Below are 24,388 nucleotides of genomic sequence, written 5' to 3' on the forward strand. Positions count from 1 at the left end.
ACCTCAAAGACTGATTCTCTAAATTTTGAATTTTCTCTCCCATTATCCTTCTGATTACTACCCCCAAATCCCTGCACTTACTTTCTGGGAGCATTTTCTCTCCTTTATTTTTCAACACTTACTGATTTTTAATTTATGCTGTCATACTTGTTTCTAAAAATCTATTTTCATTCTAATTGAGCCTTAAAAATAGCATTCTATTCTTGCTGTCTTTGTTTGATAGATACTGTAGCTTCTCTTTTTTCTAAGGCAAGGGTGGGAAAACCTGTTTTGTAAAGGTCTGGATAGTAAATATTTTCATCTCTGTGGGCCTTATGGTCTCTGTTGCATTGACTCCTATCTGCCACTGCAGTGTAAAAGCAGCCCAGGGCCACACGTAAGTGAATGGCTGTGGCTATGTGCCAATAAAACTTTATTTATCAATCCTGAAATATGAATTTCATATAATTTTCATGTGTCACAAAATGTTATTCTTCATCTGATTTTTCCCAATCATTTAACAAAGTAAAAACGGTTCTTAGCTCACAGGCCCAGCTAGATTTGGCCTATGGGCCATAGTTTTTCCAAATTTGCTCTAAGGTTAATATATTAATAGTATCTCTAACTGTATTATTTTTTCCCCAGTGCTCTGGATTTTCTCTTGTTTGTGAGGATTTTTTTAAATGTTTGCTTGTGTTCTCTGACTTTCACGCTGCAGACCCCTGAATTGACAGCCATGTTTTGAAGCCAGGCACACAGAGCCATATGGAAGGTTTATGAGCACATAGGAGGTGTGTACATGGGTGGGCTTCCCTCTAGGGGATGGAGGGTTCTGCAGTCCTCCAAAGGTTCTCTCTGGCATGGATCTTGTGGCCTCCTGTCTGGGAACACGAGCCTGGCATGCTGGGGCTGAGCAGGGCAGGAGGTGGTGGGATCTTACATTTTAAGATGCTGACTTTTGTCATTATGTTTGCAGTCCAGCATTGCTCCAGATCTCCGAGGACCCTGTGCTGGGCTCTTCCGTTTAATATATCCAGAGAAAATAGTGATGACCCCTGAAAAGGAATGGGGTGGACATATATCCTGTCTGCATGATGTGGGACTGAGGTCTGGTTCAGGGACCTGTATAGTGTAATTGCCCCCATGCTGCCTCTTTGTTCAGCCCTTTCTCAGTTCACCTTCCAACTCCCAAGGTGGGGCTTCCAACTCCCAAATGTTCCCAGGGGTCTGCAGGAGTATGGTGAGCCAATAGGCTTGTGGGGATACGCTCCTCAACACATAGTTTTGGAGGTCTCTTCCAGCTGCTTCCCAGCTTCATGTACAACACCTTAGAGCCATTCAGGGTCACAGATGGTCATCTCATTTCACTGAAAGGAGCCTTTGGGTTTGCTTTTTTCTATTTTTTTTTTCCTTGCAGGGGGAGCTATTTTTTTTTTTAAAAGCATAGAGGGATTATTCTGTTTTCTTTTGTTACTTTATTTATTTATTTATTTATTTATTTATTTATTTATTTACTGAGATGGAGTCTCGCTCTGTCACCCAGATTGGAGTTCAGTGGCGTGATCTCAGCTCACTGCAAGCTCCGCCTCCTGGGTTCACACCATTCTCCAGCCTCAGCCTCCCGAGTAGCTGGGACTGCAGGCGCCCACCACCACGCCCAGCTAATTTTTTGTATTTTTAGTAGAGACGGGGTTTCATCATGTTAGCCAGGATGGTCTCGATCTCCTGACCTCATGATTCGCCCACCTTGGCGTCCCAAAGTGCTGGGATTACAGGCGTGAGCCACCACGCCCGGCGTATTCTGTTTTCTGAAAACTGCAAATCCAAACACATTTATTTCAAAAAAGAACTTTATGTCCCTAAGGAGGAGGAAAGCCAGACATCCCTGCCATAAATAAAGCACAGCCCTGAAAATGAGCACTGAACTACAACGAGCATGCTTTTCCCTATTTGATTTTTAGGTGGTGCGCAGATGCAGTGTTGTTTATCTTTGAGGCACCCAGTGGGAAAGCTCTTCCCTTTTCCACTCTCTTCCACACCACCTGATGGTATGAAGGAGAGTCTCAGCTTGGTGTGGGCCTGTCCAGCACCTGCTAATCTTCTCATTTAACAGACAGATCCAGGCCTGCAGCACAGAGCCCTGGGCAGGTTATGATGTCTAGCTAGAGTTCAATCACATTGCTTTGCTTTTATTGTGTTTATTTTTAGTTACATTCTCCTTATCAAGAGATACTAACTTTTCATTTACAGCAGTCCTGTAAAGTTGACTTTTAAAAATTATTGAAGTAAAAATGTGAGTCGACTTAAGGGAAAATATTGACGAAATAGTGGAACAGTAGCACGTGCTGCAGTAAGCACCATGGTCACCAGAATGGCTAATGTTTGGGAAGCAGTGCTGGGCAGGATGGGGTTCTTCTGCAGGAGGCAGTGAGAAAGTCTGGAGCCTTTTCCTCTTCTCCACAATCTAACACGGCACATGACCACAGGCAAGCCACTTCACCTCTCTGAAATCTGTTTGTCTCATCTGTAGAGTGGAGACAATAATCTTGGCCCAGAACTCCCGTCTCACCTTGCAGTTGTGGTTAAGGAGCAGAAAGATGATGAATGTGAAATTGCCTTGTAAACAATAATTATTATGCATAATTTAATGGTCATTTCTGTACTTGTCTGGCTTCTATTTCTCTCTCCTCTTTCCCTTTTCCTCCTTTCTCTTCCTCCTCCCTTCTCCCCCTCTTCTTCCTCCTCCTTTCTCCTCCCCCTTCTCACTCCTTCCTCCTGCTCCTTCCCCCTCCTCCTTCTTCCTCCTCCTTCCCCCTCCTCCTTCTTCCTCCTCCTGCTCTTCCTCCTTCTTCATCTTCCTCCTACTCTTTCCTCCTCCTCCTCCTTCCTCCTTCCTCCTTCAGCGCCCCATATCCCTCTCCTCCTCTTATTCCTTCTTCCTCTTCCTTCTTCTCTTCTTTCCTCCTGCCCGTCACTCCTCTTTCTTCTCCTCCTCCCTCCTCCTCCTTCCTCCCCCCTGCTCCTTCCTCCTCTTTCCTTTCCTCCTCCTTTTTCCTCCCTCCTTCTCCTTCTCCTTCTCCCTCCTCCTCCTCCCTCCTCCAATATACACTCTTTCTGCTTTCTTCTTGATTCCCCATTTACTCATCTTTCTGGCGCCATGAAAGGATATCATGCAGGCAGTTGGGTAGCGAGATGGTTTGGATATTTTTCCCCACTCAAATCTCATCCCCACCCAACAGTGGGGATTGCAATTCAACATGAGATGGGGCCTAGTTGGAGGTGTTTGGGTCTTGGGGGTGGATCCATCACGGCTTAGTGCTGGGAGTGAGTTCTTGTGAGATCTGATTAAATGTGTGGCACCTCCCCTCCCCTCCTGCTCCCACTCCCACCATGTGACACGCCTCCTCCTGCTTCACCTTCGCCTTCATTGGAAGCTTCCAGAGGCCTCTCCAGAAACTGAGCAGAGGCCAGTGCCACACTTACTGTACAGCCTGCAGAACTGTGAGCCAGTTAAACCTCTTCTTTATAAATTACTCAGCCTCAGGTATTTGTTTACAGTAATGCAAGAATGGCCTAACACAGGTAGAAACTAAAATGAAAGCCGTGAGTCCTCGCTGGAGGTACTAGAAATAATTTGGGCTGGCTGCTCGGGGATTCCTCCCGCAGCCTTTCTGTATCAGACTCCACCCCCAGGCCACAGCAATTGGCCCTGTATCAGGCACGTGGCTCATATTGGGCCAATCAGAGTCCAGCTCCAGCTATTTCCCACTGGTGCAGGTGGGTTACCCCGGTCTTCCCCAGGAGGGGGCCTGGGGGTTGTGACTGAGGCGCCGGGGAATGGAGGCCGATGGAGCTGACTGAGAGGCCCCCGTGAGAAGGCTTTTCCCTTTTCCATTCTCTCCAGTGGCGTCTGACTATAGACAGAGGAGCTTAGTTTGGTAGTTCCTTTTTTGTTTCTTGGAGAGGAAAAACAGAGGGGAGAGAGGGAGAGAGAGAACATTTGAGTCCCCAAGGCCCACTCCGCTCATGATATTTGATTGAAGAACTTGATACATTGTTTAACCCCGATATTTGATTAAAGAAGTTGGTAAATTCTTAAGCTGGCTCGCCTAAGCCAGTTTCTGTTTCATTTTTGTCACCTTCAACCCGGAGTCCTGACTAAACACATCTGTTAGCATTACACTTAAAAGCACATACTGAACAATTCATTTGGTGGCGAGAAAAGAGGGCGTCTGTGGACAGCCGCTGGGTGGGTCTAGCTGCTTTGCGCTGGCCTCCTGAAGTGCTCTGGGGACAGGAGCTGCATTCTTGGTCAGGTATTTGATTTTAAATATCTTCAGCATCGTTGCCAGCAGCTGGTTCCTGCGATAGTCTGTTCCAGCACGTACGTCTTCATCACCTCACTAGGTGTTTTCATGTTTGTGCCATTTCCTTGTCACAGTGTCCCTTTGATATGGTCAAGAACGATGGATGGATTGATTAATTAATTTGACCAAGCAACATTTGTGGAGCACCTGTCAAAAGCTGGGGAACCTTGGGGGATAAGGATGTAAGACGGAATTTCTGTAGCCAAGTAGGGAGGTTAAGGGATATGGCCCTGACACTCAAGTATTAGGTTGATGGAAACCTAATTGTGGTTTTGGCCATTACTGCCATTACGTTTGCACCAAAATGATATCATTATCCATTTAATAAAAAAAAAAAAAGTGAGGCAATGAGCAAGGTTAAGGGACTCGCCTGGGAAGTCTTAGGGCTTTAAAATGGAACCAGGAGTAGGGCCATATCTCATTTTTTTTTTTTTTTTTTTTTTTGAGAAGGAGTCTCTCTGTCGCCCAGGCTGGAGTGCAGTGGCGCAATCTCGGCTCACTGCAAGCTCCGCCTCCCGGGTTCACGCCATTCTCCTGCCTCAGCCTCCCACGTAGCTGGGACTACAGGCGCCCGCCACCACGCCCGGCTGATTTATTGTATTTTGTTTACTAGAGACAGGGTTTCACTGTGTTAGCCAGGATGGTCTAGATCTCCTGACCTTGTGATCTGCCCACCTCGGCCTCCCAAAGTGATGGGATTACAGGCTTGAGCCACCACGCCCAGCCGGGCCATATCTCTTAACCTCCCTACTGGAGTCTTTCTACTTCAGCCTGCTTGCCATTTTGCAGTGTTTGAAAGATACCCACTCTTAGATATTTCTCTTGATCTAAAGCAGGGTGTCTGTATCAGACCCCACCCCTGGGCCACAGCGATTGGCCCTGCATCAGGCACATGACTCATTTGGGGCCAATCAGAGTCAAGCTCTGCCCTGTTCCCACTGGTGCAGGTGGATGACCCTGCTTGACTATGCCAATTTAGGCAGATCTGTGGATGTCTCTGGGCCCTGCACTCCTAACTGTGAAACAAAGGGTTGGATACATAGGACTCATGACTTGCAGCCTATGACTGTGAGCACCCAAGCCTTGGCAGTTTTATTTGGTTCAACAATATTTTCAAATACACTGTATCTAGGCAGATTTTATACTTGGTATCCATTTGAGCAGCTTAGCATCTATTGCCTTATGCTTGGCCTACTTCAGTCGTTTTTGTTGTCTTCCTGGCCCTTACAGACTTTTGATTTTGCAACCCCTGGATCACTAGGTAGTGTCTGACGTATGTTCTGTTCTTGACATTTCTATTATTAAATCTTGGTGTTTTTTTTTTAAATATAGGTACAACATACACAACATTTCGTATTAGTATTAGTATTAGTACACCTTTATGATCACTGCTCAGGTCATGGGATGGAATATATTCATTCCCCGAAAGTTCCCTTGTGTCCTTTTTCCAGTTGATATCTACTCCCTCCCCAACCTGGAGGAAGCCGTTTTTTTGACTTCTAGCACCATAGATTGTTTTTCTCTATTCCTGACTGTCAGAGAATAAATGGAATCATAACAAGTGTGCCCCTTTGTATCTGTATCTCCCTCAGCGTTAAGATTGTGAAGCTCATCTATGTGGCATATCTAGCAGTGGTTTTTCATTTTTTATTGAAGTGTAGTATTCCTCTACATGAATAGACCACAGTTTGTTTCTCCATCTGTTTGTTTGTTTGAGACAAAGTCTCACTCTTTCACCCAGGCTAGAGTGCAGTGGTGTGATCTTGGCTGACTGCAACTTCTGCTTTCCAGGCTCAAGCCATCCTCCCACCTCAGCCTCCTGAGTAGCTGGGACTACAGGGGCATGCCACCACACCTCGTTAGTTTTTGTATTTTTTTTTGTAGAGATGGGGTTTCACCATGTTGCCCAGGCTGGTCTTGAACTCCTGAGCTCAAGAGATTCACCCACCTTGGCCTCACAAAGTGCTGGAATTACAGCTGTGAGCCACTGCACCTGGCATTCTATCTACTGTTGATAGATGCTTGGATTGTTCGAAGTTCTTGTCTATTACGAGTAAAGAACTTTCTTGCACATGCCTTCTTGGAGTACACATGCCTTATTTCTACTGGGTATAGATTTGGAGATGAACTTGCTGGGTCACGTGGTGTATGCACTTTTAGCTTTGGTAGGTTCTGCCAGATTGCATTCTCGTGAGGCCAAGCTCCTATTCCTCTATTTCTTACTCTCTGGGGGGGCTACATAAGCACATGCTTTGTCCCCCTTCTCTCCCAACACACAGTAAAGTGCCTAGCACACAGCAGGTGTTCAGCAAACACAGCTAATGGTTGGGGAACAAATACTGAAGAAATCCCTCTTCCCATCTCACCGTCATGACAGTCACTGCCATCAGTCTCATTGCCATCACAGATGACACTTGAGGAGACCTCCCTAGGGACATTGCTGTATCAGTCCGTCCTCACACTGCTAATAAACACATACCCAAGACTGGGTAATTTATAAAGAAAAGATGTTTAATTGACTCACAGTTCTGCACGGCTGGGGAGGCCTCAGGAAACTTACAATCATGGCAGAAGGGGAAGCAAACGCATCCTCCTTCACATGGTGGCAGCAAGGAGAAGTGCCCAGCAATGGGGGGGCGGGGGGATGCCCCTTATAAAACTATCAGATCTTGTGAAAACTCACTATCAAGAGAAGAGCATGGAGGTAACTGCCCCCATGATTCAATCGCGTCCCACTTGGTCCCTCCCATAACACATGTGGATTATGGGAACTACAATTCAAGATGAGATTTGGGTGGGGACACAGCGAAACCATATCAATCATCTTCTCTAATCTTCACAGAGGCTGCTGAGGCTGTTATCACTGTACCCATTTCACAGGTGAGGAAGCTGAGGCTCAGCACAGGTTACCTCCTGCCAGCACATTTCTAGCTGGGTCATAGATCTGCCCAAGGCCGTGCGCTCAGCCACAACACTGTCTGCTTCTGGGCACTTCAATGCCTTAGGTTCACCCTGGCAACCCGTTTTTCAGACAGATCTTGGCAGCTTGTCTGCTCTGTGGCACTGTTTGCAGAAACAAGAGCATTGCTAGACAGTTTGGCTTCCCCCGGGATGTCTCCAGGGGCTACAGTCTGTTTATAAATGGACCCTGGGCCTTTTCCTTTACTGGCCTCTATTGACAAATAAATGACTGACTCACCAGAGTAAAAATACACTTCTGGTTGGAGCTGTGTAGAGTTATTAAAAGTTTGTTGTGTCTACTCTGATGGTACAGCCACTGTCCTGGGAGAGGGCAGCCAACTGGGCTGTAGGAGAAATACAGGTCAACATCTTTTCTCCTGATTCAGTCATACATTTTAGGTCAGGGGGACAAGGGTCCAGGGATCAGATCCCCCTCTGGTGGTTTGGCAGGGTGGCAGGGAGGCAGGGCATTGGGTCTTGAGCCAGGAGACCTGGGCAGTGCTGCAGCTCTGTCATTTCCTAGCAGAGTGGCCCTGGGCAAGTCACTTAACCTCCTTGAGCCCTACCTTCCTTCTGCCTGCAAAATGGCAATCACACACCTTGCCTCCCAGGGTTGCGAGAAGGAGCCAACAAGGATGGATGCAAACACAATTTCAAACAAGTTGCCTTAGTGAACATCTTGGGATAGGAAGGGTTGGCCTGATGTGAGCTGGGAGAGGACAGCTGGTCAATCACAGAAATCTTTTGGGAATTGGGATGCTGTAGTTTGGAGATGTCAGTGTGTGGCAGGTGCTATCCAGCCCCCATCCCGTGTTTGTGGCAGACATTCCTCATCAATCATTGTGTCTTTCCTCCTGGGGCTGCAAATGGAACTGAATCGCACGATGTGCCGTCTTTGGGGATCTTTCTCAGGATAAGCCCCGGGAAGTCACCCTCAATTGGTTAGAGTTGGCAGGGAAGTCGAAACCTATTTGCAGTTCTTGCTAAAGATCAGTGTGTCCCAAGTTCTGAGCCACATTCTACTGGGCATTCCTCAGATGGTTTAGGTGGGATGTCAGGGCTTATGTTTAACGGAATTGGGCTAAAAATGCAGGAAGTTAATTTCCTTTCACTCCTTCTTCAAGATTTCTGATGATCTGATTGCCCTGCTATGCCTTTATCCCCTCTCTTACCACTTGTTCATCTGCATTTTTAACAAAAAGAGATGAGTCTCAGCTCAGAGGGCAGCCAGAGTGTCTGGCTGGGTACTCATAAACCTTGTTTTGTTTTCATGGCATTTATTTATATACATTGTGACTTTCGCTTGGTGGCCCCCCAGTGTTGGTTTTCCATTTATATTAGCGATGTGAATGTTTCTTCTAAGGTGAGTTATTTGGATGAAAGTGAGTCAATTTAGGGAAGGGTGTCAGTGACCAGGAGTGCTGGTGACTATGTCAAGTCTCCCGAAGGATCTGCCACCATGCTGGCCATGGCTGCAATTCTGAAGGTCACACTTGAATCCCTGATGTTTGGAAAATGCGGCCCTGAGCTCTGGGGGTCTCGGGGAGAGAGTGAGCATCACAGGAGTGGGCTTCAGTGGGATCCCTCAGTAGAGAGCAGGAGGAATGGGGTTACTGGGAGGGCAGGGGAGGGTGAGGTGGCTCTACCAGGGCTGCCAGGGTGGCCGTGAGGGTGGGGAGGATGCTGGGGCTTGTTATTGCTGGGTTTAAGGGGTAAGAAAGAGTGGGAAGTCTGGGATGTCCCCCAGAATAGGTGCCTTGGTGACAAGTTTCCTGGATGTGCCGCTCCACTTGCCAATGTGTTTCCTGGGAAACAAGGAGGAAGCACTGATGTGCCGCCTCCCATGAGGTTTTGCTATTTCCAGACTTAAACATTTTATTTTTTAGATTTTCATATTTAATTGTGGTAAAATACATGTAACAAAATTTACCATCTTAATCATTTTGAAGTGCACAGTTCAGGAGACAGCCCCCAGCACCCAATATTCCTCTTTCTGTCTCTGGGACTGTGACCACTTTAGAAAACTCAAAAAGGTGCAGTCTTTGTCTTTTTGTGTCTGGCTCACTTCACTCAGTATCAGGTCCTCAAGGTTCATCCATGCCGTGGCCTGTGTCAGGATCTTCTTCCTTTTCAAAGGCTGGATAACACTCCACTGTAAGTATATGCCACATTTTACTCCATCCACCTGTGGGCATGTGGGTTGCTTGCACCTTCTGGCTAATCACACTGCGATGGACATGGGTGTCCAAATATCTGTTCAAGTCCCTGCTTTCAGTTCCTTCTTGTCTAGGAATTGCTGGATCCTAGGACCAGACTTCAATCTTTAAACCCCGCAGGGTGAATCTCTAATGATGAAACTCAGGAGTGAGATTGGCCTCAGGTGGCAGATGTCATAGGGGAGAAAGAGCTTTCCCAGCAGCCCTTCAGTCACCAGATGTGCATCCCCAGGAGCAGAGCCTGGGGCAAGGATTTGGGTGCAAGGAGTTTATTTGCAAGGTGGCCCCAGGAAGCGCCCATATGGGAGTGGGGAAGGGAGGCAGGGAAGGGATGGAGCCAATAGGGGTGCATTAATGAGGGGGTCGCTGCTAGGGCACCTGGACTCAGCCCTACTGGGGACCTCGGGAGGTCACAGCACAGGCCTCAGCATTGTCCCACGCTGGGCCAGGCTGCAGGAGCATGGGCTGCCTCCGGCTTGTCAGTGGCTGAGGGCTGCTCTGGGGTGGGGTTGTGCTTCCAAGCCCTTCCTGGCAGGAACAAGGGCTGAGCACCCGTGGCCAGGAACATCCTCAGCAGGTCTCAGGAGCTTGTGTTAGGAAGCCGTTGTCATGGACAGGCAATGGGAGGATGCCTGGGCCGGGCACAGGTGGCCTCTGGTACAAGAGAGGTGGCCAGCAAGCCCTGCCAGAGGCTCCCTGACTCTGGAGGCTCCAGCTGGAGTTGAGCTGCGTTCAAAGTTCACCAAGGTCAGGGGCCCTTCTGCTCTCAGCTTCCCTTCAACAGGCTGGTGCAGCACAGGGGCCTACTTTCGATGACCCGGAGGATTTACCCTGTGACAAAGGGCTGCAAAACCAACGTTCTGGAAAGAACATGGATTGCATTCATCCTGGGACCAGGAGGAGGAGCTGCGTGCCCCTCTGCTCCTGCCATAGCCTCCCAGCACCCTGAGCCTGGGCTCAGCCTCAGGCTGTCTCACAGGGCACAGCCAGCTGCCACCCCATGATACAGATGAGCAAACTCTACCTTCCTCACTTCACAGCTGAGTCATCTGCGGCCAGGGCAGACGGATGGTTCAGCCGGGGCCACGCTGCTCTCGGGAAGCAAGGACACCTCTTGAACCCAGGCCTCCTGCCTCCTGAGTACGGCCCTTTGCTGCAATGCTCAGGGCAGCAGCACAGCCCTTCTGTTGGCCTCGGGAGAAGCTTGGTGGTTGTTTAGTCTCCTGTAGTCTTCCGTGCATGGAGACCAAGAGGCTAGGGTTCACCCTCCAGGCTGTGTGAGAGGATTTTGGAACTGTGGTGAGACACGATTGAACATTTTAGAGACAGAATTCGCCATCTGAAAAGGCTAAAATTATACGTTTTGGCCCCTTCTGTGACCTTTGGAAAGGCGCCCAGCTTCTGACAGTCTCCGATGCTGTTTGGGGGAGGAAATCTTATGTTGAAGAAAAGCATGTTGCTTTCATTCCGTGTTGTAGCATCTGTTTTCGCATCTTTCATTTCAGAGCCCACACTGTATTTCAAAGCATTTCTCACTACCTCTAAAAGGGGCAGCCAAGGACACTCAGGTGGAATGAGCCCACACACTCTTTCCAGAAGGACATAAAGAGGAAAAAATTATTACTTTTACCTCCAAAATACCTTGCAAGAACACGCTTTCCTGCAGTGATTTGAAAAATCCTCCCAGTTAAGTTCTTTTATCAGGAAAGGATATTATTCCCTAGTAATGAGAGAGCAGAGACAGATGAATTGTCTGATTTGCAGAATAAGCACTTTCAGGGGTTACTTGACTCTTAGGATACATCACTGCAGATCCCACTGGAAGTGCTAGTTAGAATCTTGGAATCTGAACCAGATGCAAGCACCTTTTCATTTGGGAATTTTAAAAAATGTAGTTGAATTCATTGCAAAAATTATTGTTAATGGGTTATTTGTAAGAATAACTATGGATACTGATTGGCTCTGTTTTTCTGTACCATTCTTTTGAAGATTTGTGTTACACCAGACATGAATACATACACCAGTGGTTTGAACTACTGGGTGACTCAGATCCATGGAGGGAAACAAGGCTTGGTCTCCTGGAGCAGCTGGGTGACCTTGAATCACATTGTACTCTGGATCTGAGCCTCTTCACTTATATACGATTTGGACTAAATCATCCTTCTAGTTACTATTCAATAAGAAGAAAATAAACGTCAATGAGGCAGAGATTGCTCTTATGATCACTTAGTAATAAATTGACTCAGAATCATTTCTTTGTCTTCTGGCATCAGCTCTGTGGCTTTCCATGGGGATCACTGCTCCCCCATATTCAGTCCCTTTGGTTTGGGTGGGGTTACTTTACTTCTTTTTTTTGAGACGGAGTTTTGTTCTTGTTACCCAGGCTGGTGTGCAGTGTCGCAATCTTAGCTCACTGCAAGCTCCGCCTCCTGGGTTCAAGCCATTCTCCTGCCTCAGCCTCCCAAGTACCTGGGATTACAGGTGCCCGCCACCATGCTTCTGTAATTTTTTTCTTTTCCTTTTTCTTTTTTTTTTTTTGAGACAGAGTCTTGCTCTGTCGCCCAGGCTGTAGTGCAGTGGCGTGAACTCGGCTCACTGCAACCTCCACCTCCCAGATTCAAGCCATTCTTCTGCCTCAGCCTTTCAAGTAGCTGGGATTACAGGTGCCTGCCGCAACGGCTGGCTAATTTTTTTTTTTTTTGGTATTTTTAGTAGAGATGGGGTTTCACTATGTTGGCCACGGTGGTCTCAAACTCCTGACCTCACGTGATCCACCTGCCTTGGTCTCCCAAAGTGCTGAGATTACAGGTGTGAGCCACTGCACCCGTCCAGGTTACTTTACTTCTGTGTCCAGAAGTGGTTGAGGAATTCAAATTCGCCAATCAGACAACTACCCCACATAAGCTCCGGACAGTGCTGGGGCCAGGGGTGCACGTGGAACCCGTATAAGCCACAGTGACCCAGTGGTCATGGATCATTGGGAAAAAAATTTGCCTGTTTGAGGCCGGGCGCGGTGGCTCACGCCTGTAATCCCAACACTTTGGGAGGCCGAGGCGGGCGGATCATGAGGTCAGGAGATCGAGACCACAGTGAAACCCCGTCTCTACTGAAAATACAAAAAATTTAGCTGGGCGTGGTGGCGGGCCCCTGTAGTCCCAGCTACTCGGGAGGCTGAGGGAGGAGAATGGTGTGAACCCAGGAGGCAGAGCTTGCAGTGAGCCGAGATTGTGCCACTGCAGTCCAGCCTAGGTGACAGAGCAAGACTCTGTCTCCAAAAAAAATTTAAAAATAAATAAATAAATAAATAAATAAATAAAAATTTCCCTGTTTGTCTGGGTAGCTTAGAGAGATAGAACACAAGTCTGGAGCTACAGGAGCCACCCTGCCTCCCTTAGGGAAGCCACACACACACACACACACACACACACACACACACACACACAGACTCACACACACTTTTTAAGCCAGTTCGAGTTAGGTTTTTTCTCTTGCAACCAAAAGGGTTTTGACAATTGCTGAACTCATTTTATCTACCAAAACTCATGCAAATGTTGCATTCTCTAATAACAGCTACATTTTCAGATTACTATAAAAGTAATCTCCATATATGACAGAGATGGCAGGGTTTATTGAGTAAATGAGCTGGTGTAATTGGTTATCCACACAGATTAAAAGTGAAATTGCATCTCTGTTCTCACCACAGACACACATACACACACACACACACACACACACAACCCAGATGGATTAAGAATTAAAATGTAAAAAGCAAGACTTTAAAACTTTTAGTAGAAAATACCGGTGGATATATTTCTGACTTTGATACAGAAAAGGATTTCTTAAACAAGAATTAAAAATGCTCCCTAAAAAAAGAAGACAGGCGGAAGCAAGCCCCTCCAGACCAAACTCCTTAAGTAAAAGTGATGGTCCAGGCAGGGGGTTGCCTTCGTTTTTAACTCCAAGTCTGGGCTTGCATGTCCTGGTTTAGAGGCACGAAGCAAGAGTATCTGTCAGATTCTCTTCGGGTTGTCTTTGTTTATGTATAAGTCCAACTTTGGAAATTTTTTTTTTCCTGTGTTGATACTTTTGAATTTTGTAAAATGTGCAGAAATCTGTAACCCATGCTTTAGAATTTCGAAAGCTGCCGAATCTGGGTTGGCTCTGGGAGGCAAATCCATGCAAGATGTCAAAAATCATTATAGCCTGACTACAAATGCATTAGCGTGACTTTAAAGGGCTTGTAAAAAATGCCTCTTCTTTTCTAAAAGCTTGCGTGTTTGCAGCAAGCACACCCTCTGAGATCTGTATGTTTGCTCCAATCACTCAAACAACCATTTCCATTTTAGTAGCTACCAGGACGGGCCTGGGTTATGTGGCAGTAGCAAATCCCCGTTGGATCTCAGTGGCTTTCTATTTCTAGCTGGTACCTGAGTGTCCCTTGCAGGTCAGCATGGCTGTGTTCCATGTTTTCTTCAGGTGTTCAACCCAGAACCCAGGAGAAGGAAGCAGCTTTTATTTGAAACATTGTTACCTGGAGCTGAGGGAAAAGGGCTTGGTGAACTACAGTCTGGTTCTTAAAGTGACAGGCATTTGCCCTCATATTTCATTAGGCCAAGCAAGTCATGTGGCCAAGCTGGACTGAAATGGGGTAGAGGTATATAATTCTGTAGGAGGGAAACCAGAATTTTTGGTTCACAGTGCTAAACTCTACTTTGCATTTCGAATTGTTTGTGAAATTGAGACGTGTGATCTGATAGCAAATAGACGACATTCTGTGGGCTTCACATAGTTTACAAGGTCTCATGTCTTTTCCACATGCTCCCTGAGGCGTGTTCCGTATGGCTTTTGTTCTGTACCCCCAGGGCTCGGCATGCCAGCAGACACTTGGCGGGGGCTCAGCCTGTGTTCCTTGCTAGGCAGGTGTAGCTGGCCCCACTTTCCAGACAAAAATTAAGACCCAGAGAAGCTCAAAGATGACACAGGTGACACAGAAAGGTTGATTTAGATTTTTTTTTTCTGCTACTTGGAACGGCTTCCCAGGCGTGTCTGCAGAGACACTTCTTTTATTTGGGGAACACTGTGAGGCCACGTAGATGTGTGGGTCAGCCTCCCCTTGGGCTCCTGCTCCCTACAGCGACCACGACATGCTGAATCTGATGAATGCTGGCTACTGTGGGCTTTTATGTTTATGTGTGTGTGCACCTATGTATTTACGTCTGGTGGAGTTTTCAGTTTGGTTTTTTTGTGTATTTGGTGATGTCGGACACGTTGGTGTGAGGTCTTTCTTGGATTGGGGTGTGGATGTACATGATATGTTATTATTATTCAGAATCATTTATTTTGCATGCTTCTGAATGATAGTAATAGTTGAGGCATGCTGGTTTCAGAGGGAATCCATTCATTCAGGAATAAGACCCAGGGATCTTCAAAAGTGCAAATGGGGTGGCAGGGTGTGTGAAAGCACCTTAGTATCTGATCAACAAAAATCCAAAGGACGATTTTTCTGTTGTTCGTTTTCTACTATATATGCCTCACCATCACCCCAGGTTTTGCGTATATTGAGGGACCTAATCTTTTTTTTTATTCGTGAAAGTTATTAGAAAGCAAACTAGCACACAAGTGATCAACTCTGGTAATATTTGGCGCACTTCTTTACTTAAATTGGATTCAAAGCACTCAGCGAAGGCCTGGAAGATTCTTTTTGCTTCCTTCAAAGTGAAGTAAATGTAAATATTTACTATGCCTTATTGTTAGCAGAGAGAAGGAAACTGTATCCAGGAGAATTAATAATAATAATAATAAACAACTTCTACAAAGGTTTACAAAGTCCCAGCAGATGAGTTTCAAAGAGTGTTTTGGTCATTTACTGACAGTAAAATTAGTAAGTGTTTGTAAAAAATCCAAACATTACAGATGTAGAAAAGATTTTATTTTTAAAGCATTTTATTCATCTCACTTTCTGGGATTTTAATCTGTGATTTTATCCTAATTATTTTCGTTCAGTTATATTGTATTTAAACATGTTTATAAATAAACAAGTAACACATAGTTAATTTAATTTTATGTATTTTTGAGACAGGGTCTCACTCTTTCGCTGAGGCTGGAATGCAGTGGTACCATCTCAGCTCACTGCAGCATCGACCTCCCGAGCTCAAGCGATTCTCCTGTCTCAGCCTCTCAAGTAGGTGGGACTACAGGCAGGCACCACCACACCTGGCCAATTTTTTGTATTTTTTTTTGTAGAGATGGGACTTTGCTGTGTTGCCCAGGCTGATCTTGAACTCCTAGGCTCCAGCAATTTGCCCTCCTCAGCCTCCCAATGTGCTGGGATTACAGGCGTGAGCCACGGCACCTTGGCAACATACAGTTATTTAAAAAAATTCAAATAACAATGAAATAAATCTATAATGTAGTGGTTATCAGTCCTCACTCTGGGGATAACCACAGTTACAGACATTTGGAACATATTTGCATGAAAAATCCAGCAGCTATTATTTTTATTTCTTTTTAATAAAAAATAGGAAATGACCTTACTTCCTGCTTTATTGCTTCTTTTTCACTTAATGATAGACTTTGGGCATTTTCCATGATTACACACACGGATCTTTTGCTCTTTCGTGGCTGGCTGATTTTCTCGGGGTTGCAGTTGGTTTAACCAATCCCCTTTTAGTGAATACTTGGGTTGCTTCCAGTTATTTGCTACGACAAATGGTGCTACAGTGAAAAGCCTCGTACAGCTATTTGGCACATTTATGAGAGTGCCTTTCAAGATACATTACTTGAAGAACTCTAAGTCAAAGGAGAGGTGATCCTTTAAAGAAAAGTTACTACATACAAGCATCTTGTCCTTCACACAGGTTGTTTAAACCAGTTGGTGCTCCTACATGGATTTTCTTATTCCATAACCTGTTTAACATCCTGTAATTTGAAGGTGCCTTGAATGACGGCTTGCTTTTTGAGAAGTATCTGGAACCACTGCTACAACAAAAATTTTTTTTCCCAAGAGAATCTTGACTGTCCAGTTAACATTACCTGCTATTGTCACTATTAAAGAGGTACAGCCACGCCCTGTAATCAGCACCGCTGCTTCAGTGCTCACCATGCCATACTGCGTGAGACACCTCATTCAGGGGCTCTTGAGTGCTTCATTCATCAGGATTAATTTTTATTTATTTATTTATTTATTTATTTATTTATTTATTTTTTTGAGATAGAGTTTCGCTCTTGTTGCCCAGGCTAGAGTACAATGGCATGATCTTGGCTCACTGCAACCTCCACCTCCCAGGTTCTAGAGCTTCTCCTGCCTCAGCCTCCTGAGTAGCGGGGATTACAGACGCCCGCCATCATGCCCAGCTAATTTTTGTATTTTTAGTAGAGACGGGGTTTCTCCATGTTGGTCAGGCTGGTCTCGAACTCCCAACCTTAGGTGATCTGCCTGCCTCAGCCTCCCAAAGTGCCGGGATTACAGGCATGAGCCACACAGCCTGGCCATCAAGATTAATCTTATAAGCAGAACGTACAATGCCGACAACTCAGCCTCACTTTGCAGTGCCTTTCACTTGCTGGTGTTATGACCAGAGGGCTCTGTGATATGGCCTATGTGTAGCCTTCGAGAACTAGGCAGCCCCTTTTCCTGTTTAACTTTTGGGGCAAACACATTCTCATTTAAAAATAATGGAATGATAAGACTCTAGAGAAGGGCCTTCTTCTCCTGGGTGATGGGAAGTTCTTCTTGTAAAATCTCTGCAAAATGCGTCTGGGGTTGCCATATTGTTTTTTCAAATACCAAGAAACAGAATCATCTTTTTTTCCTGTGGCTTTGGTTGTTCTAGGAAGGCATCCATAACCCTCCCTCCGTGCCTTTGTTCGAGCTATGTCTGTGCTGATCTTCTATTGCACCCTATAGGTTGGTTGGTTAAGTCCACAATTCTTCCCTTCCTGCCCCAACCCCAACTGCCTGCAGGTGTCGTGACTTTCTATCCCTTGAAGTGGGACAGAAGAGGTGCACATGTTTCCCAGCTTAGTCCTTAGGGGACATGTCCTTCTGGCCTCTGCCCTGAGAACAACATGTCCTGGGTGGCATTGCCCTTCAGCCTGGGTTTCAGAAAGAAAACCTGAACCTCAGGGAGCAAACTCGACCTTGACTTTGACCCACAGCCCAGGGTCCAACCTGGCGCAACTGAGCCCAGGAGAGATCAGCCAGGCCACAGCCGCCCTTTTGTGTATTGTGAGCACAAAATACAATACCGTTTGTTAAGCCACTGTGATGAGGGTGGGACGTTATGTGGCGTGATTGCAGCCAAAATCAGACTAACACACCATCTTCAGGTGGAGCTTATGCCCCTTTGAAAGGCTTCTCTGAGATTCAGCCCGTATACAGTTGCAGGCTGGGCTGAGTTTTAAAACGTTGCCATGCTTGATAAGCAGACCCTGTCCAGCCGTCCGAGAGCCTCCCCTTGCCGTCTTGGCAGCCTCTGCTCCAGCTGGGGACCCGCGCCATGCTTCAAAAATGAAAGGTTAATGCTTGGTTCAGTAGGGTGTGTCCAAGGAGCCCTGCAGGACAGGACAGCGCTGGCGGGTCCACCCTTGCTGGTTGGTGCCTGTGCCATAGTGTCTGTGGGGCATTTGGGATCTCTTCCCTGGCAGATGTGAAGAGGAAACTGAAAGTAGATGTGAAGCGCTCAGCACAGCCCCTGGTGTATGGGGAGCCTTTCTAAGTGTCAGCGATCACGGTTGCTGTCTTTGCAACAGAAGGTTGTCTGCTTGCTGGCACCACACCCTTCTGACTTGGCTTTTGCCCTCTGTGCGCAACTGTGTGCGTGGTTCCCTAAATGATGTGATGTGAAAACTCTACCTGTCCCCAAATACCTCCCTCACGGAGCTGCCTTGATGCCTGAATCCCGCCATTCCCGCCGTTCTTTTGGAGCAAGGTGCTGGCTCCCAGAGGCTCCTATTGAAGCTCAGGTGTGAATGTGAGGTAGGAGGTAGGAGGCGGGACTTGACCGTGGAGGCGGGGCTTGGACACTGAACCAGATTGAGGACTGGCTAAAGCAGGGTGGGGTGGAAGCAGCTCTCCATAAGCCACGCCCATCAGTGTGCCCTGTCAGTGGGCGTGGGCCTTACCACTCCTTTCCACGGCAATGACTCGGAGGACCCAGATGTTACTACCTTTTCCCTAGAAATTTCTGCATAAACCGCCCCTGAATCTGCATGCAATTAAAAGTAGGTATCAATATGACTGCAGAACTGCCCAGAGCTGCTGCTCTCAGCACACTGCCTAAGGGTTAGCCTAGCTCTGCGGGAGCAGCCACGGAGCTGTCGCGCTGCCTGAGCTGCAGTGGTGCGGCTTCAATCAAGCTGTTTTCTTCCACCACCAGCTCACCCTTGAATTCTTTCCTGGGTGAAGCAAAGGACCCCCCCTTATTAAGCCCCAGTCTGGGGTTCGCCCACCCTGCATCAAATCCATAGAAGCTCGAGGGAGCAGGCATTGGACTAGAAGTTCTGCTGGCCAAGGGGCAGCTGGAGCTGTGTCAGTGGGTCCCTGGAGCACTGGGGAGGACTCAGGCCTGCGTGCACGTAGCAGGGACACCTGGGGTTCTGCTGCACCCCAAAGGGGCAGCATTAACTGAGGGAAAATCTTGCTTTCAACAGAGGGCAGGTGTGGCAGACACCATTTGCTGGCCACCCAACACCATCCCTCATCTGCCTCCAGGCTCCTTGCATCCTCTCAGTTTCCTGCCATAAAGACTGCAGGTCAAACAAGAGCCTCCCCAGCCCCCTTGCAGTCACAAGTGACTGCATGAGCTGATGCTGGCTCATAACACAAGGCAGAAGTTTTCTGGAGGAACTTCTGGGAAGCTTTGTGTTCTTTATAAAATATCACCCCCATCCTTCTTATCTTGATGTGGATGTGATGTCTGGAGCTGCAGCAGTCACCTTGTGCCATGAGGAATGGCCAAGAAAACAGCAGAGACATGGACTGTATTGTTAACCTGCTGAACCATTGGCCATGACCTTGGTGCATGTGAGAAGATAAACCTGATTTTTAAAGCCACCGTGGCTGGGTTGTCTAGTATGTCTAGTATGTTCAGCCAAACACACTCCTAATGGGTATAGCTGCTTAAATAAGCGATGAGTTATCCATACGGTGGAATACAGCAGAGCCATGAAAGAGGGTGATATTGCTGTATGTTTCTATTAACGTGAAAAAGTTATGATGACATGTTAAGTGGGAAAAAAAACAAGTTCCAACAGAGCATTTCTATAAATCCATTCTGTACTTATAAGAACACACACATCCATACACACACTTAAGTTTGTGATTTTCTATTTGTTAAGAAAGAGAATCTGCAAGTGTAAACGTCAACATTTTATGTGTGGTGGGATCTAAAGACCTCTTTTATTTTGTTCTCTGGTGTTCTGGACTTTCTGAATTCCCTGAAATGCATGTATACTACTTTTGTAATCAGAAAACACCAAAGCTATGAGGAACACAGTGAGCAAGAGGTGTTTCGAGGGTGAAGGAAACATCGAGAGCAAGCTGGTCTCACTCCCAGATAGGTTGAAAGACGGGGCGGCTGACGCTGACTTTTTCTTTTTTTTTTTTGACGGAGTTTTGCTCTTGTCGCCCAGACTGGAGTGCAATGGTGCAATCTCGGCTCACTGCAACCTTCACCTCCAGGGTTCAAGCGATTCTCCTGCCTCAGCCTCCTGAGTAGCTGGGACTACAAGCGCCTGCAGCTGTGCCTGGCTAATGTTTGTATTTTTAGTAGAGATGGGGTTTCACCATGTTGGGCAGGCTGGTCTCGAGCTCGTGACCTCAAGTGATCCACCCGCCTCAGCCTCCTAAAGTGCTGGGATTATAGGCATGAGCCACTGCACCCGGCCTGCCATTGATTTTTTCCTCTCTTTCCTCTACTCTCTTAGAATGCTGTGCACACTCTTCTGCCCCTACAACTCCCTAAAGGGCCGGCCTGTGCACCCTTCCGAGCCCCCATCAGATGGGAGCTGCTAGGTCATTGTGGCACCAATGGCTGGTGCCGTCTTGAGGATTGGACATCTTCCTTCCTCTTTCCCTTCCTCCTACCCCTCCATCTCTTCTTTATTTCTTCTTCCATCCCTCTCTCCTTTTTCCTCTTCCTCCTTCCATCCCTGCCCCACACCTCTCACAGCCTTCCTGAGAACCAGCTGCCAAGCCCTTAATCTGCAGCTGGAGGACACAGACCAGGTCCTGCCCCACGGAGCTCCGAGCCTGGGAGTTGCTGAGCAGAGTGACCCTATGTGGTGCGTAGACAGAGGGCACAGGATCCACGCGAGTGCAGAACAGGCCAGGCCTTGAGTTTGTAAAGGGTCTGGCCTCTGGCGCTGGCATCCACCATCATCTCAGAGCCTTTCTGCGGCAAGCATGGACTAGCAACAGGGCCGTTACCTTTTCCCTGTGACCCAAACCCCAGCACGGTCTGCTTGAGTGTGTGTCTTCCTGCCTTGCTGCTGGGACCCGTGCTCTGGTCTGATTGTCTCATTTACTCAGGAGGGGGCCTCTGCGGGATGTTCCCCTCTTCTTCTGAGCTCTGGACTCTTGTCACTGAATCCACTGTCACCAAGAGCCTCAGGAACTTTGTCAAAATCTTGCCACCTCTGACTTCTGCTCCCTTGCCGCCAGGCTGGGCCCTGCCCACCTGCTGGAGCTCTGGCCCCTGACGGCCACCTGCTGCCTGCTGCAGTGCACTCCAGAGCAGCACCACATCACCAAACGCCCCGAGCCTTGAGCCTCCTCCCGCCACCAGGCCTCACAGCCCTTCCCAGGGTTCCTTTCTGTCCATCTCATCCCCAGCTCCCGCCGCCAGCGGGCCCAGTTCTTCCTCCTTCAACTATGCTAGTGCTGGGATTGACATTTGTATGTTACTCCTTTAGGCCCCCATGCCAATCAAGCGAAGGAAGAAATCAAGTCACAGAGCATCCAAATTGTCCGAAACCCCCTTCCCAGTAAATCCTTTCATCATGACCACCTGGAGCCTGGGCACCTTAAAAGTCACTCAGGCAGCCAGCTTCCATCAGCTCCAGAAGAGATGTTTGATCAAAACAGAAAACTAGGCTGGGCACGGTGGTTCATGCCTGTAATGCCAGCGCCTTGGGAGGCCAGCCAACACGGGAGAATTGCTTGAGGCCAGGAGTTCAAGATCAGCCTGGGCAACACAGTGAAACCTGGTCTCTACAAAAAATAGACAAAATTAGCTAGACGTGGTGGCGCATGCCTGTAGTCCCTGCTACTTGGGAGGCTGAAGTGGGAGGATTTCTTGAGCCCAGGAGGTCAAGGCTGCAGTGAGCTATGATTGGGCCACTGCAGTCCAGCCTGGGCAACAGAGCAAGACCCTGTCTCAAAAAAAATAAAAAAGAAAAGAAAAGGAAAGAGAGAGAAAGAGAGAAAGAAAGAAAGAGAGAGAAAGAGAGAAAGAGAGGAAGGAAAGGAAAGGAAGGGAAGGGGAGGGGAGGGGGGAGGGAAGGGAAGGGAAGGGAAGGGAAGAAAACTACCTGGTATCTGGAAAGGTCTGGGGTTGATCTGAAGCCCGAAAGGTGGGCACTGAGGCCATGTGGAGGGAGCTGGCCTTGGTGCCCTTCATGTCATCTCAACTCAAAGGTCACAGAGGCTCAGGGCAGAAAGGCCACTTGTGGTTTTCTCTGTCACCAACAGATGCTGAAAGGACTAATGATACGGTTTAGTTCTAGGTCATTTAGAAATTGGTGACATCGGCAGAAAACAGACAGTTGGGGCGTTGGGGCTCAGATCCAGGCGGGGTAGGTGGATGGGCCACAGTTGTTAGTGGTGAGCCATGATTGGGCTGCCGGGACGGGCTATTTCTGGGGCTCGCCCACCAGAGGGGAGCTGGTGGCGTCGCTGGCCTGCTTTGTGTGCTGGGCGCCACTGAATGGGAATCTGGGAATGGAAACTTGGGGAGAGACAATGGGACTCACATTTAAACTTGGATTTCAGAAGAAACTCCAGACACAGACCCAGGGCCTCCCTGCGACATCCGAGGCCTTACTTGGGAAGTTAGTTAACAGGGGGAGGTTGTGACTGGTTAACAAGCAGCCTTCATGGATAAATGAATATACTGGATAGGTTGACTAATGCCTACTCTCCACACCTGACGCCATGTTCTGTGAGCACAGAGGGGAACGGAGAGGAGGGTCCTGGAAGGAAGGGCTGCTGGGTGGACCCGAGCCATTTCCTTCGCTCCTCCTGCAGGACACGTGGTGCTCTTCATCCTCACTCCCTGTGCCTGGAAGCACCTCTCTGCTCATTGCCCTAACAGGAGCTGCATCTATTCTCAGACCTGGACTCTCCCAGCAGGGATGTCTTTCCGGGGTGCTGGAATGTTCTAGAACTGCACAGTCCCATACAGTTGCTGCTGGCCACATGCGGCTCTTAGAGCACTTGAGCTGTGGCTGGTGTCACTGAGAAACTGGTTTTAAAATTTCATCTAGATTTAAGGATTTAAATTTAAATAGCTGCATGTGGCTAGTGGGCTCAGCATGGGACAGGGTACCCTGAGAATATAAGCACAGCCGTGTTCACCTTTGCCTCCTCCACACCACTGGGAGGATCTGACAGTGTCTGGGACTTTATTTTATTCCTCTCTTTTATGCTAACCTTGTTGGATCTGAGAGGTGAACAGGTGAGTGGAAGCCTCTGTCCCCTCAGTGTGGATCCTTGAAGGTCATGGAAGGTTCCAATGGGCTGGGCCTGGCCATGCACCTGCTCTCTGTACTGTGACATCAGCACACCTGACAGTGACAGTAATTCTTCCAAATAATCAAACACTCAATCATTGCTCAAATTTTCCCAGTTAGCAAAATACATATCCCAATCCCTAGCTATATCTCTTTCTTTATGTATATATCCATTCATCTATATTATCTATTCTCTATCTATCCTCCATTTGTCTATCATCTTTCCATCTACTTATCCATCAACCTATCACCTCTCTCTCTCTCGCCATCTATCAATCATCTATCATTTCATTCATTCATTCATCTCTCCCTTTCTCTCCATCTTTCATCCATCCACCTATCTTCTATCTAGCTTTCTCTCTCCATCTATCCATTTTTCTTATCTATCTTCTATCTGTATTTCCACCTATTTATCCATCTACTTATCTCTCTTTATCTATCGATTATCTTTCTCTTATCTATCTATCCATTCGTTCATCTACCTGTCTCTTTTTCTCCATCTATTCATTCATGCACCTATTTCCCATCTATCCAGCTTTCTTTTTCTCTCCATCTAGCCATCTATCTGTCCATCTCTCTATCATCTATCCATCTATCTTTCCATCCATTTATCCATCGACCTATCCTGTGTCTAACTCTCTATCCAACTACCTATCCATATCTATTCAGGTCAGGCTGCAAAAGAGACCCACACATTGCATACGACATAAGGGTCTCCACTCTTCATTATTTGGCAGTTTAATCTCTCATCTCTGGCCTGTGGCATGAACAGGGCCAGTGCTCTGTCTACCACCCACGCTGACTTCCCTGGGGAGAGACGACTGCCCCCAGCAAGTCCTCGGACTCACCTGGCCAGCTCCCCGGCTGGCGGCTGTCATGTCTACTGTGCTATCTCTCCATCAGGTGCTGAGGATGTGCTTGCTGTGCCTGGAAGCCCTGCTCTGGCAGCCGCACAATCTGATATGACGCCTGTCTCAGGGAGGTTTCAGCACTTTGTCATCCTCACGGTCCCGGCGCCAATCACTTGGGCCAGGCTGCTGCCAAATGGAGCCATCAGGCCCCACAATTACATTTCACATGCTCGGACATGGCCAGGCCACGTCTAGACAATCCTGAGCACCCAGGAAAACACGC

Source organism: Nomascus leucogenys, chromosome 2 (genome assembly GCF_006542625.1).
Source record: "Nomascus leucogenys isolate Asia chromosome 2, Asia_NLE_v1, whole genome shotgun sequence".
NCBI lineage: Eukaryota > Metazoa > Chordata > Mammalia > Primates > Hylobatidae > Nomascus > Nomascus leucogenys.